Raw genomic sequence first — 18481 nt, forward strand, 5'->3', positions numbered from 1 at the left:
CCACCAATCTTTCAGGCAGTGCATTCCAGATCCTAACCACTCGCTGTGTAAAAATATTTTTCCTCTTGTCGCCTTTGGTTCTGCCAATCATCTTAAATCTGTGTCCTCTGTTTCTCGACCCTTCCACCAATGGGAACAATTTCTCTCTACTCTGTATAGATCCCTCATGATTTTGAACACCTCTATCAAATCTCCTCTCAACCTTCTCTGCTCTAAGGAGAACAACCCCAGCTTCTCTAGTCAATCCACGTAGTCATCCCTGGAATGATATTTGCAAATCTTTTCTGCATCCTCTCTAAGGCCTTCACATCCTTCCTAAAGTGCAGTGCCCAGAATTGGACACAATGGGGGTGATTTTGCCAATGGGGGCGCGTTGGGGGAGGGACTGCGGCTTGTTGAGTTTTAGTCCCGCCTCCATCGACGTCTGGCCAACCCACGCTATTTTTCCTTGATTGACCTTGTTAAGCCTGCCCAGCGGGCTTAGCAGGCCAATTAAGGGAAAGCCGGTAACAGAGAAAGTCAGCGTATGATGTTTCATCTGTCAAAAATTTTTGACAGATGAATTGTCATCGTTTGACAGCTTTGAGAAGCTGTCAAACACTGAGGCGGTGATATTCCCACTGGAGGCAAGATGGAGGCGGGTTTCAGTTTGGGTGGGTTTGAAACCCGCCTCCACTGATAGGTTTCAAAAATTTGCGATTTTCCCATGATTGGCCACTTGATTTCAGAGATGTGGGATGCCCTTGGTCAGTTAGCGCCAAGCAACCAAATTTTTCCCCCATAGTGTTTTGGGACTAAAACTCGCCTCTGTTGACAGCACTTTTCCAGTCTGAATTTATGGCTTCTTGCTCCCTTGGCTCATTCCACAGCATTTCTGCATCTCCTGCACCACCTCCAACACCTTTTGAAAAACCACTATGTCCAATTCCAAGGCAAGGGCCTACCAGTGGCTCTCGGATGAGGTGCTGCAAAAGTTGTTGGAGGTTGTGACAGCTAGCATGGAGGTGCTCTTCCACTCATCTCGGAGGAAGAGGCCTGCCAAAGAAACCAAGGCTGTGTGGGTACAGCTGGCAAGGGATATAACCTCCAGATCTGTGTGCAGATTGAGAGACTGTTTCTGTGTATTGATGAAATGCCATCCCTGTTGGAAAGCATTAAAATGATTTGAAGCCAAAATGTTGGCGTTATGCCATCTGTTCTTTTACCTTAGGCAGCTCCACATTGTGGGCACCGCCACATTTGCGTTGTCAGATTGGTGGCCTGAGTGAAAGGAGGCCAGATAGTCCATTGTCAATGATGTCCTAGGATGGAGCAAAGGACATGTGCCAACTTGGGCAACCTATGCAAATCTGGCCATGATAAGTTCATCCCTTGCATCCCGGGCTCTGACCTCCTCCTCCTCCAGAACCTCCTCCTCCTCATCTGAGGTCCATGCAGAAAGAAAATGAATGGTTCCCATGCTGCTTGTAGATGCCTCCTTTGGGGAAGCGCTCATTGCAAACGGGGAGAGGGTCTTCCAAGGAGGTCCCACAGTTGACGGAGTCAAGCTGCAGCACCTCCAACTTCGGAAGGCCTTCTAAAAGTGCTCAGAGACCATTTAAAGCCAAGGTCTGGCACCTGCTAGTAATCCTTGCTGCAATAAACGATGTCTTGTTAGACCTGCAGCAGTGAGGAGGCCACCCATGAGTCAACCCACCAGGTTTACCTGGCATGGTTTAGGAGGTGCGTGGATCACACCGAAAAGCTGGAAAAATCATGAGGGCCTCTCAAAATAGGCTTAGCAAGACCCTTAACGAGCATTTAAGGATGTTAAATAGCGCAATCGCCAGCTGGAGGCAGGAGCGTTTCCCAACCTCCAAAACCGGCACCAGCAAAATCCTGCGGAGGCGGGTTGGAGGCGGGTTCCAAACCCGACCGCTTTGAATCTGATTTTCCTGCCTTTCCCGCCTCCAAACCCGCCTCCTCCGACGTCAGAAAATCGGCCCCTGACATTCTCTGTTGTTTGGTGAGTTCTTGTATTCAAGACTCACCAAACCTATTTCCTGAGCAGAAAGCAGATGCTGTTGCATCGGAGAATGCAGCAGCCATTCTGTCATCTCTGCCGTGGAGATACCAGAGCCTCCGGATCCCCAATGATTGAAGCCCGTAGGAAGAAACAAAGGTAAGTAAACATTTTCTAACACTTTTCACTCACCTCACATACTTACCTCCCCACACTTGCACCCATCACTCACCTCCACAGTGCACTTTTGGACCCCTCTCACCCCCGCAGACCCACTGCTCACCTTGCTGACCCTGGTGGGGTTTCTCAATGTCGGGAAGCCCGTGCCTCTGTTGCAAAAATAGGGATAATCCTCTTAACTACCTGTTAACAGGCAATTAAGTGGCTGCAATCCCCTTCCCGCCTCCAGGAGACGAGACCCAGCGTGGGTCGGGTACCCACCTCCTAGGAAGATGGCATGGAGGCGGTTTGGGTGCGGGATGGGTAGCCGCCCCCAGATTCTGCCATTTTCCCGGCAGTCCCGCCTCCAAACCCACCTTCCCAGGGCTGGCAAAATTGCCACCAATACTCCAGTTGAGGCCAAAGCAGTGTTTTATAAAGGTTCATCATAACTTCTTTGCTTTTGTACTCCATGGGCTGGATTTTGATACTGGAGGTGTGTAGGAGGCGGGAGTACAACTTTCGGGGTTGTAGTCCCGCTTCCATTGAATTGTGGCCAACCCACTCAATTTTCACTTGATTGACCTTGTTAGGCCAATTAAGGGCCACCCGGCAACAGGTGACGTCACAGATTGACATTTCATCTGTTAAGAGCTTTTGACAGATGAAATATCAGCGTTTGACAGCTGTTTGAAGCTGTCAAACACTGACAATCTGTACTCCAAGTTAATTCCTTCCTCTCAGGCTGATTTAGAGATCTCTCCAGAACAGAAAGCTGAATGCTGCAGATTTTGACAGCTTGCGGCCATTCTGCTTTCTGTGCCGGTGAGATGAGGGACTACCAAGACCTGAAGGAAGGAAGGCTGTAAAGGTAAGTAAAATAAGTAAAACTTATTTAAACACTTTACACACACCAAACACATTTACCTATGCACTCATGCACCCATCACTCACCTCAACACCGGACATCTCGAACCCTCCAAGCCCTTCAGCCCGACAGTCTGCCTTGCTAACTTGGCGTGGTTTGGAGCCGTTAGGAATCCCACACTTCAGGGATAAAAATAGGGATTAGGCTAAAAACTGCCTGTTAACTACCTGTTAACAGGCAGTTAATTAGCACTAATCCCCTTCCCGCCTCAGGGAGGTGGCTCCCAGCACAGGTCAGGTATCCGCCTCCTTTGAAACTGGCATGGAGGCGGGTTGGGGGCGGGGTGGGTTCGTGCCCCCCCGATTTCACAATTTTAAACCCCCCACACGCCTCCAATCCCGTCTCCACGGCCCAATGAAAATCCTGCCCTATGCCTCTATTTATGAAGCCCAGGTTCCCATATGCTTTTTTAATCGCTTTCTCAACCTGCCCTGCCACCTTCAATAATTTGCGCACATATACGCCTAAGTCTCTCTGTTCATGCACCCCCTTCAGAATTGTACCCTTTAGTTTATATTGCCTCTCCTCATTCTTCCTACCAAAATGTGTCACTTCGCAAGTTTCTGCGTTAAATTTAATCTGCCATGCGTCCTCCCATTCCACCAGCCTGACTATGACCTCTTGAAATCTATCACTATCCTCCTTGCTGTTCACTATACTTCCAAGTTTTGTTTCATCTGCAAGTTTTGAAATTGTGCCCTGTACACCCAAGTCCAAGTCATTAATATATATCAAGAAAAGCAGTGGTCCTAGTACGGAACCTTGGGGAACACCACTGTGTACCTTCCTCCAGTCCGAAAAACAACCGTTCACCACTGCTCTTTGTTTCCTGTAACTTAGCCAATTTTGTATCCATGCTGCCACTGTCTCTTTTATTCCATGGGCTTCAACTTTGCTGGCAAGCCTATTATGTGTCACTTTATCAAACGCCTTATGGAAGTCCATGTACAGGAAACTTTCTTTTATCCGGCACGGACGTGACCGACGTGGTGCTGGTTCATCAAAAATTCCGGATAACCGAACGCTATAGTAAAAGATAGGGAGGGCTGACAGCTCCGTATAAAGCAACAAACCCTGTTGCTTAGCAACAACTGTCGAACAATGAACACAAGTTTCAAGCATCTCTGTAGCTTAGCAACAGCTGCAGCCACACCCTTGCACAGCACAGATGGAAGAAGGCAAATAAATATGAAGTAAAACCTACTCCTGAATTTTGCCGGTTAACCAACATTTCCGGTCATTTAGGTGCCGGTAAATCGAAAGTTTCCTGTATACGACATCAACCGCAATGCCCTAATCAACTCTCTTTGTTACCTCATCAAAAAACTGAATCAAGTTAGTTAAACATGATTTGCTGTTGTTGTTAAGAAGCTGGGATTGCTCTCATTAGAGCAGAGAATGTTAAGGGGAGATTTGATAGGGGTGTTCAAAATTATGAAGGGGTAAAAATTGGGTACCTTAGCCGGGGCGCTAATTTTAGTGCCCCGAAACAGTTAGCGCCCCCGCGGCCGATTTTCCCAGGTAGCGCCCCGAGAGGGAGGAGGGGCGCTACTGGAAGTGCCCCGCGGCCCTCTTGGGGCGCTGTGAGACGATATCACGGTGCTATGTGCCGTGGTACTGCAGGCCTTCCTCCCCTTAATAATGAGGGGGGAGGCCTGGTGCAGCGCATCCCGGCGCCCAGCTGGGCCACCAGGGATCGGGACTGCCTCAAGAGGAGTGCCGGGCTCACAGAGCGCAGCCGCACCCTGCGGTGGACTTCAACGGGGCTGGGGACAGCAACGGGGGCAGGTGCTGGCAGGCGGCCAGCAACAAAAATGGCTGCCCACCACCTCCCCTTTAACTAGCGCTGGAGGTAGGCCACCCTGACCCCGGTGGACATAGCGTCTGGCGGTAAGTCGGGGGGGCGCCACCCAATATTACAACCGGGGCGTGAGCGGGACGCTGCGCACGGCGATGACGTCATCGCTGACGGTGCAGTGCTGTGCGGCGCTAATGGTTAACGCCACTGCTAACCTCCCGTTGAGTTCGCGGGAGGCGTTAGCTGTACAGCGCCCAGGTGCTAACGGGAGGCCCCAATCAACTGAATTTAGCCCCCAAAGGGTTTTGATTAAGAGTAAATAAGGAGTAACTGTTTCCACTGGCGGGAGTGTCAGTAAGCAGAGGACACAGATTTAAGATAATTGGCAAAAAAACTAGAGGGCGGAGGAGAAGATTACTTTTTATGCAGCAAGTTGTTATGATCTGGAATGCACTGCCTGAAAGGGTGGTGGAAGCAGATTCAATAGTTACTTTCAAAAGGAATTGGATAAATACTTGAAAAGGAAAAAATTGCAGGGCTATGGGGAAAGAGCAGGGGAGTGGGACTAATTGGATAGCTCTTTCAAAGAGCTGGCACAGGCACGATGGGCCGAATGGCCTTCTGTGCTGTATGATTCTATCAATTAAAAATTAGAATCTCAAAACCTGTTTGATTCATCAATTACATTATCTTTTGATTTTTGCAGGAATCTATGTTTTCTACCTATATGTTCAGAAAGCCTTTGATAAGGTACCTCACACTAGGTTACTTCACAAGATAGAATCTTATGGTAACAGTGGGAATTTGATATGCTGGATTAGGAATCGGCTCAATTTCTGGAGACAAAAAGTTGTAGTCAGTGGCCATGGACCAGCCTGGAGGCAGGTTACTAGTGATGTTCCCCAAGGGTTGGTCCTATGCCTGTTAGTGTTCACTGTTTTTCTTAATGACCTGGACAGTGGTGTTAGGGGTACGGTCAGTAAGTTTGCAGATGATACTAAATTCTGTGCAAGGGTTAAGGCAGTACAGGAGAGCAATCACTCCTCTACGGCCTTAAAATGTCAGCTGTGGCTCAGTGGGTAGCACTCTCTAAGTGGGAGGGGCTTGGAGTGAGCAGGTGCTGCTGGGTGCTTGATTACTGCAGGGAGTTGGAGTGAGATTGTAAAAAGTTGGTGGTGGTTTTTTTTTCAGGTTTTAGGGCCTTTTTGGTCCTTAAACAGCAGCAAGAGTGCCGGGCCCCTCAGAAGACAATGTTCCCAGGGTGAATTTAATCAGGGGAGAAAATGTTGGGGGAAGGGAGAAAAAAACAGCCCAAAGATTTGGGTCGGAACCCTAGGAGGTTTGGAAAAGAAAACACGGTGGTGGTTCAGTGCGAGGATAAGGAGATACGAGCTTGGGATATTATTGTGGTAAACCACTGTATTGTATATTGCCACCTCTGGGTGGCGCTGTGTATGGAGGCATGCCTCAGCTGACTCCACCCACCACTGTGTGGGTTTCGTTCAGACTTGTTCAGTCACTCACGAAGAAGCATGGTCTCTTCTTAGCTAATAAAAGCCTTATTCATCTCTTCTTTCGACTCGTCATCTCTTCTTCGACTCATCACCTTTTATGAAGTAATTGATAAGCGTATCAATTTTATTAGCTAAAAGTTAAATGGCGACACCTGAGGAGCAACAACAGCAACGGATACAGCAGACATTGCTGAGAGCCCTCAGACCACCACGCCTGGACCTCGACCCTCAAGAGGTGGGTGCATCAGCCAAGTTTGAACACTGGCTGAGCTGCTTTGAATCCTTCCTCGCAATCTCACAGGTTACAGAGGAGGATCACAAACTGAAAATTTTGACCGCCCAGGTGAGCCATCAAGTATATATGCTAATCCGGGACTCTAATACGTATGTGGCGGCCCTCGAGCTACTAAAAGGGCAATATACGCGCCCAGTGAACACAATTTACGCCCGACACCTCTTGGGATCCCGCAGGCAGCAACCGGGAGAATCGGTAGGGGCATTTGCACGGGCGCTACTGACACTCTGCAGAGACTGCGATTGTAAAGCGGTAACGGCTGTGGAGCACGCGCAGGGACTCGCCTGTGATGCCTTCGTCAGGGGCCTCCAGTCAGACCACACCCGGCAGAGACTGCTAGAAAGCAAGGAACCCGACCTGAAGACGGCCATTGCCCTTGCGCTCTCGTTAGAGGAGGCCCACCGAAACCTCGAGGCATACCCCCGTAACGGCGCCGAGACATGGCAATCGAAACCGTGGGACACGGGACCGCCGCCCCCGGCACCAACCGCTGCAGCGACCCAACCGAGACAGCAGCCTCCAGTAAGAACTGCTTCGATGCCCAGTAACCAGGCCCAAAAATGCTATTTCTGTGGCCAGTTAAAACATCCCAGAGCGCACTGCCCAGCTAAGACAGCTACCTGCTCGGGCTGCGGGAAGAAAGGCCATTACGCTAACGCCTGCAAGGGGAAGCCAGCCAGCAGCGCAGCGTGCGGGCCGTGGGAGCAGCCATCTTATCCGCCATTTTGTGTACCCCCGGCCGCATGGCATCCGCCGCCATCGTATCCAACGCACTCAACCGCCATTTCGTCACCGGAACCGACCACCGTCTCGGTGGATGACTATAGTGACTCACTAAGCCACATACTGGCCTCCGTGACGCTGGATCAAGCCCTCCCTCACCATCTATCCAGCTCCATGATGGATATCGCGGTAAACGGCCGCGCCACCAGTTGCCTGATCGACAGCGGGAGCACAGAGAGTTTCGTCCACCCCGACACGGTACGTAGCCACTCCCTCACGATTCTGCCAACGCACCATCGCATTTCTATGGCGTCCAAGTCCCAGTCAATGGACATCAGCGGCTACTGTGTGGTGACCCTGTCAGTAGGGGGCACTGAATATAAAAAATTTAAACTGCTAGTCCTGCCCCGTCTTTGCGCTGCCGTCCTGCTAGGGTTGGATTTTCAGTGCCACCTTAAGAGTGTCACACTAGCATACGGTGGACCCCTCCCCCCACTCACAGTCTGCAACCAACAACTTTTAAATCGCCCGCTGCAAACCACCTGCAGCCTTTCCACATTAAAAGTCCCCCCCCCTCCCCTGTTCGCTAACCTCACCCGCGACTGTAAACCCATCGCTACCAAAAGCAGGCGGTACAGTGCCGGGGACAGAGCTTTTATCAGCTCTGAGGTGGAGCGGCTATTGAAGGAGGGCATTATCGAAGGTAGCACTAGCCCCTGGCGAGCCCAGGTTGTAGTCGTTAAAACCACTGCAAAACGCCGCATGGTAATCGACTACAGCCAAACCATAAACCGGTACACCCAGCTGGACGCGTACCCCCTCCCTCGCATATCTGATATGGTCAATCAGATTGCGCAATACAAAGTATTCTCCACCATCGACCTTAAGTCAGCGTACCACCAGCTGCCCATCCGCCATGAGGACCGCCAGTATACTGCCTTCGAGGCAAACGGCCGCCTCTACCACTTCCTTAGGGTCCCCTTCGGCGTCACCAACGGGGTTTCGGTCTTCCAAAGGGAGATGGACCGAATGGTTGACCAGAACGCGCTGCGGGCAACCTTCCCCTATTTGGATAACGTCACCATCTGCGGCCACGACCAGCAGGACCACGACGTTAATCTAGCAAATTTCCTCCGTACGGCCCAACGGCTGAACCTAACGTACAATAAGGAAAAATGTATGTTTCACACCAAGCGCCTGGCCATCCTCGGCTGCGTGGTGGAGAACGGAGTCATCGGGCCCGACCCCGACAGAATGCGCCCCCTAATGGAGCTACCCCTTCCCCACTGCCAAAAAGCACTGAAGAGATGCCTGGGGTTTTTCTCCTACTACGCCCAGTGGGTGCCCCTCTATGCAGACAAAGCCAGGCCCCTCATCAAAGCCACCTCCTTCCCCCTGACACCAGAGGCGTGTGCAGCCTTCACTCTTATCAAGAACGATATCGCGAAGGCCGCAATGCACGCGGTGGATGAGTCCATCCCCTTCCAAGTGGAGAGCGATGCCTCCGACTTCGCCCTAGCCGCGACCCTTAACCAGGCGGGCAGACCCGTGGCCTTTTTCTCAAGGACCCTCCAGGGCCCCGAGACGAGACACTCCTCCGTCGAAAAGGAGGCCCAGGCTATTGTAGAAGCGGTGCGTCACTGGAGGCATTACCTGGCCGGGAAACGATTTACCCTGCTCACTGACCAGCGTTCAGTAGCTTTTATGTTTAATAATAAGCAGAGGGGTAAAATCAAGAACGACAAGATCTTGAGGTGGAGAATCGAACTCTCCACCTACAATTATGATATCTTGTATCGGCCAGGGAAACTCAATGAGCCCCCAGATGCCCTATCACGTGGTACATGCGCCAACGCGCAGAGTGATAGGCTGCAGTCCCTCCACAATGACCTCTGCCACCCGGGGGTCACCAGGTTTTTCCATTTTATCAAATCCCGTAACCTGCCCTACTCCATCGAGGAGGTCAGGACCATGACCAAGAGCTGCCAAATCTGCGCCGAGTGCAAACTGCACTTCTATAGGCCGGACAGAGCAAGCCTGATCAAGGCCACCCGCCCCTTCGAACGCCTGAGCGTCGATTTTAAAGGGCCCCTCCCCTCCGCTGACCGCAATGTGTACTTCCTCAACATAGTTGATGAGTACTCCCGTTTCCCCTTTGCCATCCCTTGCCCAGACATGACCAGTACCACGGTCATCAAGTGTCTGAATGACATCTTCGCTCTGTTCGGGTTCCCCAGCTATATACATAGCGACAGGGGCTCATCGTTCATGAGCGACGAACTTCGGCAGTACCTGCTAACAAGAGGTATCGCCACGAGCAGGACCACCAGTTACAACCCCCGGGGGAACGGCCAGGTGGAAAGGGAGAACGCGACGGTTTGGAAGGCAGTCCTCTTAGCACTAAAATCTAAGGGCCTTCCGACCTCCCGCTGGCAGGAGGTCCTCCCTGCAGCGCTCCACTCCATTCGGTCACTGCTTTGTACTGCCACTAATGCGACCCCTCATGAGAAAATGTTCGTTTTCCCCCGGAAGTCTACATCGGGAACCTCGCTACCGGCATGGTTGACTTCTCCTGGGCCCGTCCTACTGCGGAGGCACGTGAGGACGCATAAAACGGACCCCCTGGTCGAGCGGGTGCACCTCCTACACGCCAACCCCCAGTATGCCTGGGTGACATACCCAGACGGGCGGGAGGACACGGTCTCCATACGAGATCTCGCACCCTCGGGTACCCCTGAATTACCACCGTTATCCCCCTTACCACCGTTATCCCCCTTACCACTGTTATCCCCCACCACCCCTCCCAACCCAACCCCTGCAGACGGCATGCCAAAGCCCCAGGAATCTTCGCCAACCACCCAGACACCAGACCCGACGTCGGATGCTGCAACACCACCGCCGCCACCACGACGATCAGGACGTCAGACAAGGCCTCCTGATAGACTTAACTTGTAGTACCCTTCACCCCGCCGGACTTCACATTAAACAAGGGGTGAATGTGGTAAACCACTGTATTGTATATTGCCACCTCTGGGTGGCGCTGTGTATGGAGGCATGCCTCAGCTGACTCCACCCACCACTGTGTGGGTTTCGTTCAGACTTGTTCAGTCACTCACGAAGAAGCATGGTCTCTTCTTAGCTAATAAAAGCCTTATTCATCTCTTCTTTCGACTCGTCATCTCTTCTTCGACTCATCACCTTTTATGAAGTAATTGATAAGCGTATCAATTATCCAGGCGGTACATGAGGACTGCAGCGAGGGAAGCTGCTTTGCCTGCTGACTAAAGCCGAATGTTGGGTTCGAGGTGACGGTAAGTGGTCGAGAGGAGGTGGAAAGACTTTTACTGAGTTTGAAGGTTGGAGATAAGTTCTTGGAGGTATCTCTGCTATATTCGGAAGAGGTGGTGTTCTCATTCTTAAACCTGTCAGTTTATATTGAGGACAATGTGATAAAAGAAATGTTGGAGTCGTGGGACGTTAAAATTTGCTTGGCAATAAAGAGGAGATACTATCCAGGAACACGAGTAGCAGATGGAACCCATTATGTAAAGGTGCGGTTCCCAGAGGGGGTGAAGTCACTGCCGTATAGCATGAAATTCGAGACAATGGAAGGAGTGCAGTACTTCTGGGTACTGCATGATAACCAGGTGAAGGTTTGTTATTATTGTCTTGGACACGACCATCTTGTAAGAAGCTGTCCAGACTTGTACTGTTATAACTGCGGCGAGTGTGGACACATCGCTCGGAGCTGCAAGGCGGAGAGCTGTAGGGTGTGTCACAAAGGCCCCACCCGCTGTGAGTGTGAGGCAGAAGGAAGCCCTTAGAGTGCCGAAGAGGTGGGAGAAGGAGAAGGAGCAGGAGGTGTAAGTGGAGCAGCTGGAGAAGCGGAGCAGGCGGAGGACATAGCTGGTGAATTGAAGGAGAAAAAAGTGCCGGAAGAGGCAGAAAATTGTGGAACAGAGAAAAGGATGGAGATGGTGGAAAACACACTAAGTACAGTGGAAAAGGTCAAAGACAGCAGCATGGGTCAAAGGCAGAGTCGAGCCATATTATGGCTCGGCTCTCCCTAAAGAATCTGGTGTCCACGGGGGGAGAGGAGGCAGGAGCAGGGTGCGGCATAAGTGTAAGTACTCCAAAGAAATACGGCGAGTCAGACATCTCAGGGAGCAAGAGGGGGCAAGACAAGGAGAGGGTACAAGAGGCAGGAACCTTAAAGGGAGAGCAGGACGGGAGGGGGGAGACAAAGATGCCAGAAGGGAGCAAGATAGGTAAAGATACGCCATTGTCCCAGAGAAAGAAGAAACAGGGAGCAAGGGTCAGTGGTGGAGAAGAGGCCGAAGGGAGTGGCACTGTTGGAGAAACAGTGATAGCAGGAAGCCTCTCCAAGGGAGATTATGGGCTGGATTTTCATTGAGGAGGCGGGTAGGAGGCGGGACTACAACTTTCGGGGTTGTAGTCCCGCCTCCATCGAGTTGTAGCCAACCCACATGATTTTGACTTGATTGACCTTGTTGAGCCCACCCAGCGGGCTCAGCAGGCCAATTAAGGGCCACCCGGCAACAGGTGACATCACAGATTGATATTTCATCTGTCAAGACCTTGTGACAGATGAAATGTCAGCGTTTGACAGCTCTTTGAAGCTGTCAAACACTGACAATCTGTACTCTAAGTTAATTCTTTCCTCTCAGGATAATTTAGAGATCACCCCGGAACAGAAAGCTGAATGCTGGAACTTTTGACAGCTCGCGGTCATTCTGCTTTCTGTGCCGGTGAGATGAGGGACTCCCGAAACCTGAAGGAAGGAAGGCTGTAAAGGTAAGTACAGGTACATGTAAGTAAAACCTCTTTAAACACTTTACACACACCAAACACACTTACCTTTGTACTCATGCACTCATCACTCACCTGAACACCGGACATCTCGACCCCTCCAAGCCCTTCATCCCGACGGCCCGCCTCGCTAACTTGGCGTGGTTTGGAGCCATCGGGAATCCCACATTTCACCAATGAAAATAGGGATTAGGCTAAAAACTGCCTGTTAACTAACTGTTAACAGGCGGTTAATTGCACTAATCCCCTTCCCGCCTCGGGGAGGCGGGTCCCAGTGCGGGTCAGGTACCCGCCTCCTTTGAAACTGGCATGGAGGCGGGTTGGGGCGGGATGGGTTCGTGCCCCCCCGATTTTGGGATTTTAACCCCGCACATGCCTCCAATCCTGCCTCCATGGCCCAATGAAAATCCTGCCCTATGTATCTGACGGGGAGCAGGGACGGGAGTTTACAGAAGAGCTCAAGAGTGAGGAGTCAGAGGGGGACAGCGACATGGAAGTGGGGGGTGGGGTGGCATCGTGTGGAAAGGGAAAGGTTAGTGATGGGCAGGAGGGAGTAGGGGCAGCGCCTTGGCCCAAACCTAATGTAAGAAAGATGCTGAAATTGCAAGGCAGGTTCAAACAGGAGGTGAAAAAGAGCTGGAGGCTGCAGGAGAAAGCAACAGCTGCCTGAAAAGTTGGGAAGGAGCATGAGAGGAGGGAAGGGCCGGAGATTAAATGATGGGGAAATTATCAGGCACAATTCCCTTATTCGGAGCCATGATTACTGATCAATTTTTAAAGTACAATGGATCAGTATATGTTATGGAAGACAAATTAAACTTCAGGTTTTGATGTTAATATGTGGTGGAGGAATGGCTGTGAAGAGCGGCAGAATGGATTTGTATGATACAATGGAATGATCATGATGTTGTAAATGTTTTTAGTGTTCAATAAAAAATATATATAAAAAAAGTGGGTAGCACTCTCGCCTCTGAGTCAGAAGGTTGTGGGTTCAGGTCCCACTGCAGAGACTTGAGCACAAAAACCTAGGATGTCACTCCAGTGTAGTGCTGAGGGAGTGCTGCACTGTCGGAGGTGTTGTCTTTCAGATGAGATGTTAAACCAAGGCCTCGTTTGCTCTCTCAGGTCGATGTAAAAAATCCCATGGTGTAGGAATTAACGAATTCCTACGAATAACTGAGATCGACACCAGAGAACAATTAAACAGGTCTTTACTCAACGGAGATGCCACGAGGACTACCTGGGCGGTCCCGTGGTTTGTGACGTGACGTCATCGCGTTTGCCTGCATTTTCCCGCGCTCTTAAAGGGGCCACGCCCCGTACATGCAAACTCTATATACAAAACACAGTAATGCCTAACACAATGGTCCAGGTTTAGGCTGGTGTTAGAACATCGTTAAAGAGAATTATATACAGTTAGCCAGAGTCATTCAGTGGTTCTGCCACAATGGCACTATTTTGAAGAAGAGTAGGGAAGTTATCCCCGCTGTCCTGGCCAATATTTATCCCTCAATCAATATCACTAAAACAGATTATCTGGTCTTTATCACATTGCTGTTTGTGGGAGCTTGCTGTACACAAATTGGCTGCTGCGTTTCCTACATTACAACAGTGGCTACACTTCAAATGTACTTCATTGGCTGTAAAGCGTTTTGGGATGTCCGGTGGTTGTGAAAGACACTATATAAATGCAAGTCTTTCTTTTGATCAAATGGAAACAGATTTAGGTGTGCTAAGGGAATGGTCCATATAATAGCAAATGGCATTTAACCTAGATAAATGCAGTGCGATGCATGTAGCTAAGGCCAATACAGAATATTCTTATCATTTATAGTGAACGATACTGAATGCGGTTGAAAGAGAAAAGGATCTGGTTTTATTGTGCACAAATTACTGAAGGTTTGCAACCAATGCAGCGAATCCATAGCCAAAGCTAACAGGGCATTGGGTTGTATTACTAGAACCATTCAATACCAATCAAGGACACCATTTTCTCATTTTGCAGATCGCTGGTTAGGCCACATATGAAGGACTGCACCCATATCATATGGTGGATGATATAGTGGCCTCGGAAAAAGTTCAGAGGAGAGCTATGATAATGATTCCTAGCTTAAAGAACCTTAGTTATTCAGTTAGGCTTAAAGAGCAGGGTCTATTTACTCTGGAGCAGTATAGACTTAGAGGTGGCCTGATAGGTTTATAAAATAACGAAAGGGCTGGATAGCATGCCTATTGTTGAGATTATTCCAGTTTGACAGATTGGGGATCACCAGGAGAAATGTGTTTAAACTATGCAAAAGTAGGAATAGACTAGATGTTGGGCAGTTCTTCTTTGCCAGAGAGTACAGGCCGCACCATTTACTCCATCCACACTTATCCCGGGCGGTCTACATCGGGCAAATGGCGTCAATCATTTGCCATTTCTGAAGGTAATTACAAAGGCCCCTCTTATAATACGTTAAGCGGATCAGCTATTTCAGGCAATTCAATAAACTTTTCAGACCTCGTTAAAGTGCGATTAAATGCTGTTAACTATTTGCCTGAGGTGTTGAGTGCCTCAGTACTGCAGTGTCACTGGTTGTATGAGAAAGGAGAATGGGGAACTAGTGGCTGAGTGAGGGGATTGAATGTACTGACCGGCCATTGCTTAGGCTGAAAGATGTAACTGTTTGTTATTGTGTCACTCCTACATGAACACCACCTGGGGTTAACTGCTGTTTTGTCTGAGACTTTTGAGAAAGACACAGTGCCAATGATCGTCATAGCTCTCTGTCAGTCAGCTCAGTGAACAGGGATCTCCTACAGGAATGATACTGGATGTTATGTAGTGTTCTGTGGTCAGTGTGGTGAACAGGGATCTCCTACAGGAATGATACTGGATGTTAGGTAGCGTTCTGTGTTCAGTGTGGTGAACAGGGATCTCCTATAGGAACGATACTGGATGTTAGGTAGCGTTCTGTGGTCAGTGTGGTGAACAGGGGTCTCCTGTAGGAACTAGACTATATGTTAAGTAGTGTTCTGTGGTCAGTGTAGTGAACAGGGATCTCCTACAAGAACGATACTGGATGTTAGGTAGTGTTCTGTGGTCAGTGTGGTGAACAGGGATCTCCTATAGGAACGGTACTGGATGTTAGGTAGTGTTCTGTAGTCAGCCTGTTTCAGTCTAACAGCCAGTAGCTTAAGAGTCCTTTAAACTTTTGGGCCGGCAAAGCAAAGAGCCTAGACCAGATTTAGGTGGAGTAAGCAAATGTTTCTGAAAGATTTAGACAGAAAGTACTGTTTACTATTCACCTGTTTTTATTTGACACTTCGAGCTTTTACCATCCACTGCCTATAGTGGGCAAATCTCGTTAACATCAGCTCGCCAGCTAGAAGCAGTGGAGACTGTAGCGAGTGGCTGGAATGTGGTGCTGGATAGCGTGGTGGGTGCTGACTCTCTGCACGCCTTCAAAAAGGAGTTGGACTGGTTCTTGACTAGGGCAGAGAGCACTTCATATAGAAGGTAAGTGTCCTTATAGATAACACTTGGTCCGTGTGATCTCCTGGACTGGTTTTGATTGCTTGAGGGGGTTGGAGAGGAATTTTCCCGAGTATTTTCTCCCTTATTGGCCCTGGGTTCTTCTCTTTTGTTTCCCACTTACCTGACTTCCCTAAGATGAGACCATGCACTGAGTATATCTGAACTCTATATCTGTGCTTCCCACATAGGCAATATACTCGCATTTTGAAACTCAACTTATTACAGAAGAGTCCATCAATAAATAATTGGACTGAGACCCACCACCACCATATCACATAACACGTTTTTTTATTTGTGTACAAGACATTCTTCATATTCTGTAGGAGATTTTATACAATGCAGTTCGCTTACAAAACTTAATTTACCGATATTGATTTTGCTGTACTCAAATATTAATGCACTCATACTTGCATGTTACTAAATCCACAACACATATCCAGTCCTTTATCCCTAGGGGATGGCTCCAATTGTAATGTAAATGGTATTAACTGAAGATAGGTCTTTCTCATTACATGGATCTTGTATGTGGCTCAGCAACATTAAAGTGTAAAGCTTATGCACAGTAATACTGAGTTATAATAGAGATCAAGTTAAAATAATTATACACAATCATTGTCGCACGCACCTTTTAAATTAGGCGACATTGTGACGCAGTTTGGACGAGTGGCAGAAGATGTTTTCGCAAGGGACTACAATTATCCAATGTGTGCACTGCAGGCCTTTGCAATAGGATTGCCCAGTTTCGATAGTAAATTGGCATGTGAATGAGGACAACAGTAGGTGCAGGTCTCCACTTTTTTTTTAGAAAAAGAAAACAAAAGGGTCATACTTATTGTACTGTGATGGTTTTGTTGTAATCACGCAAACTGATCTACTATGGAATTGGTTTAAATCAAAAATCGAAACAAATAAATGAAAAGAAATAATAATTCTCCAAATGTCAGAAATAGATTCCCAAGTGGCCTAGCAATCATGGCAATGTCACTAAATCCACAACAAATACCTAGTCCTTTATCCCTAGGGGATGGTTCCCTCAATGGCTCAGCAAGCTTATCTGGTACAGAGCTGAGTCACACCAGCCAAGAAGGTCCTCTCACCTCTATGTCAGAAGGTTGTGGGTTGAAGCCCCACTCCAGAGACTTGAGCACATAATCTAGGCAGACACTCCCGTGCAGTACTGAGGAGTGCCGCACTGTCAGAGGTGCCATCTTTCGGATGTGACATTAAACCAAGGACCTGCCTGCCCTCTCAAATGGGTATAAGAGGCCCCATGGCAATTTTTTGAAGTAGAGGAGTTCTCCCCGGTGTCCTGGGGCCCAATATTTGACCCTCAATCAACATCATGAAAAACAGATGATCTGGTCATTATCACATTGCTGTTTGTGGGAGTTTGCTGTGTGCAAGCTGGCTGCTGCATTTCCTACATTACAACAGTGACTACACTTCAAAAGTACATCATTGGCTATAAAGCGCTTTGGGACGTCCTGAGGTCGTGAAAGATGCTATATAATTACATCTTTCTTTAGGTTGGATCCCTGGTTCATGCTGGATAAGCTCTCATCTGGTTTGGTGGCTGGGGCTGCTGCACTTGAATTGAGGCACACGTGAATTAGAGAAGGGGGAAATCAACCAGGGCTCCCACTTTTGATGACTACATAGGATTTACCTATTGGAAATGGACATTGAGTGAAGACCATCTTGGACTTGGCTTTGGTGACTCGGTAATCAAATAGCCACTTGGCCCCATCAATTTTTCCAAATGAATAGGTTCTTACTGGAACGAGCTACCAGGGTGTAGAACTGGACCCCAGCAAGGCATTAATTCCTTCAGGAGAGATGGGGAGGAGTGGAAACTGATGAAGAAAACTGGCAAAGAAAACAAAATTGGGAATCACTATTACTATGGTGTTGTAAAACCCCGGTTATCGATGGAACAGTTCACCATACTTTCAGCTCATCTGCACTTTACTACACGGCCAACTGTTAAATCCACTGGCTAATTAGGCCCTAACTAGAAAAGGGAGAGAGATGCACTGAGACTATTGCTTGAGAAAATCGTTTAGTTTGTTGCTTTTTTTTTGTTTCTGCTATTGTCATAGATATTATGCTGTCATTGACCAATCCAGCTTTGTATTATAATAACAAGGCAGCACAGAAGTGATAACTCTGAACAGAAATAATATGCATCTTAATGAAGCCCGAGTTGTCATTGCTTAACAAAGAAAGAACTTACATTCTGCATGAATTTTACATGTATAACCAGATGCCAAAATGATCAAAGGTTTCTGAGTAGACAGAATTATATACTGGCTTCACTCTGAACAAGATTAGTTTGATTTGCGTTTATTCATTAAGCGAACAACCTCTGTAGTAGAACAGGGACACTGAAAGTTATTTCCCAAATTGCCAATGTTTAGTTACCACTATAAAATAGATTATAGTTCACAGCAGTAAGAGCTCTTACTTCGCAATTGGAAAGCGGGTCATGATCTTGACTTTCAGACCTGTCTATCACTCTAATCCACCAGAATTAGTTGAGGTGACTATCTTCCTTTCCCAGCCGGGTCAGCAGGCAGAACACCCGATGATAATCTGATAGCTGTCAGTCTGCTTCCATATATAGTTGATCTCCCACAGTGTTACTCATGACAATAAAAACAAAATTGTCTTCAGCCGCTTCTCTGTCACTCTCTCATTCTTTCTATCTTCCTC

The 18481-nt window shown here is 48.6% G+C and overlaps 1 protein-coding gene across 10 annotated transcripts in view; it reads right to left on the reverse strand.

Annotated features, from left to right (window-relative positions):
- Positions 1–18481, reverse strand: part of LOC147112361 (protein eyes shut homolog) — a 2879641-nt gene that overhangs the window by 1859367 nt on the left and 1001793 nt on the right. The window contains exon 4 of one of the 10 annotated variants that reach the window (XM_085996551.1): positions 16395–16562. The exons of the other annotated variants lie outside the window; for them this stretch is intronic. The gene's annotated coding sequence lies outside the window, so the exon portion shown is untranslated. The remainder of the gene's footprint in view (positions 1–16394; positions 16563–18481) is intronic. 10 annotated transcript variants of the gene reach the window in all.

The sequence above is a fragment of the Somniosus microcephalus genome, chromosome 9 (genome assembly GCF_052327205.1).
Source record: "Somniosus microcephalus isolate GS21.2 chromosome 9, FLI_Smic_1.0, whole genome shotgun sequence".
Lineage (NCBI taxonomy): Eukaryota > Metazoa > Chordata > Chondrichthyes > Squaliformes > Somniosidae > Somniosus > Somniosus microcephalus.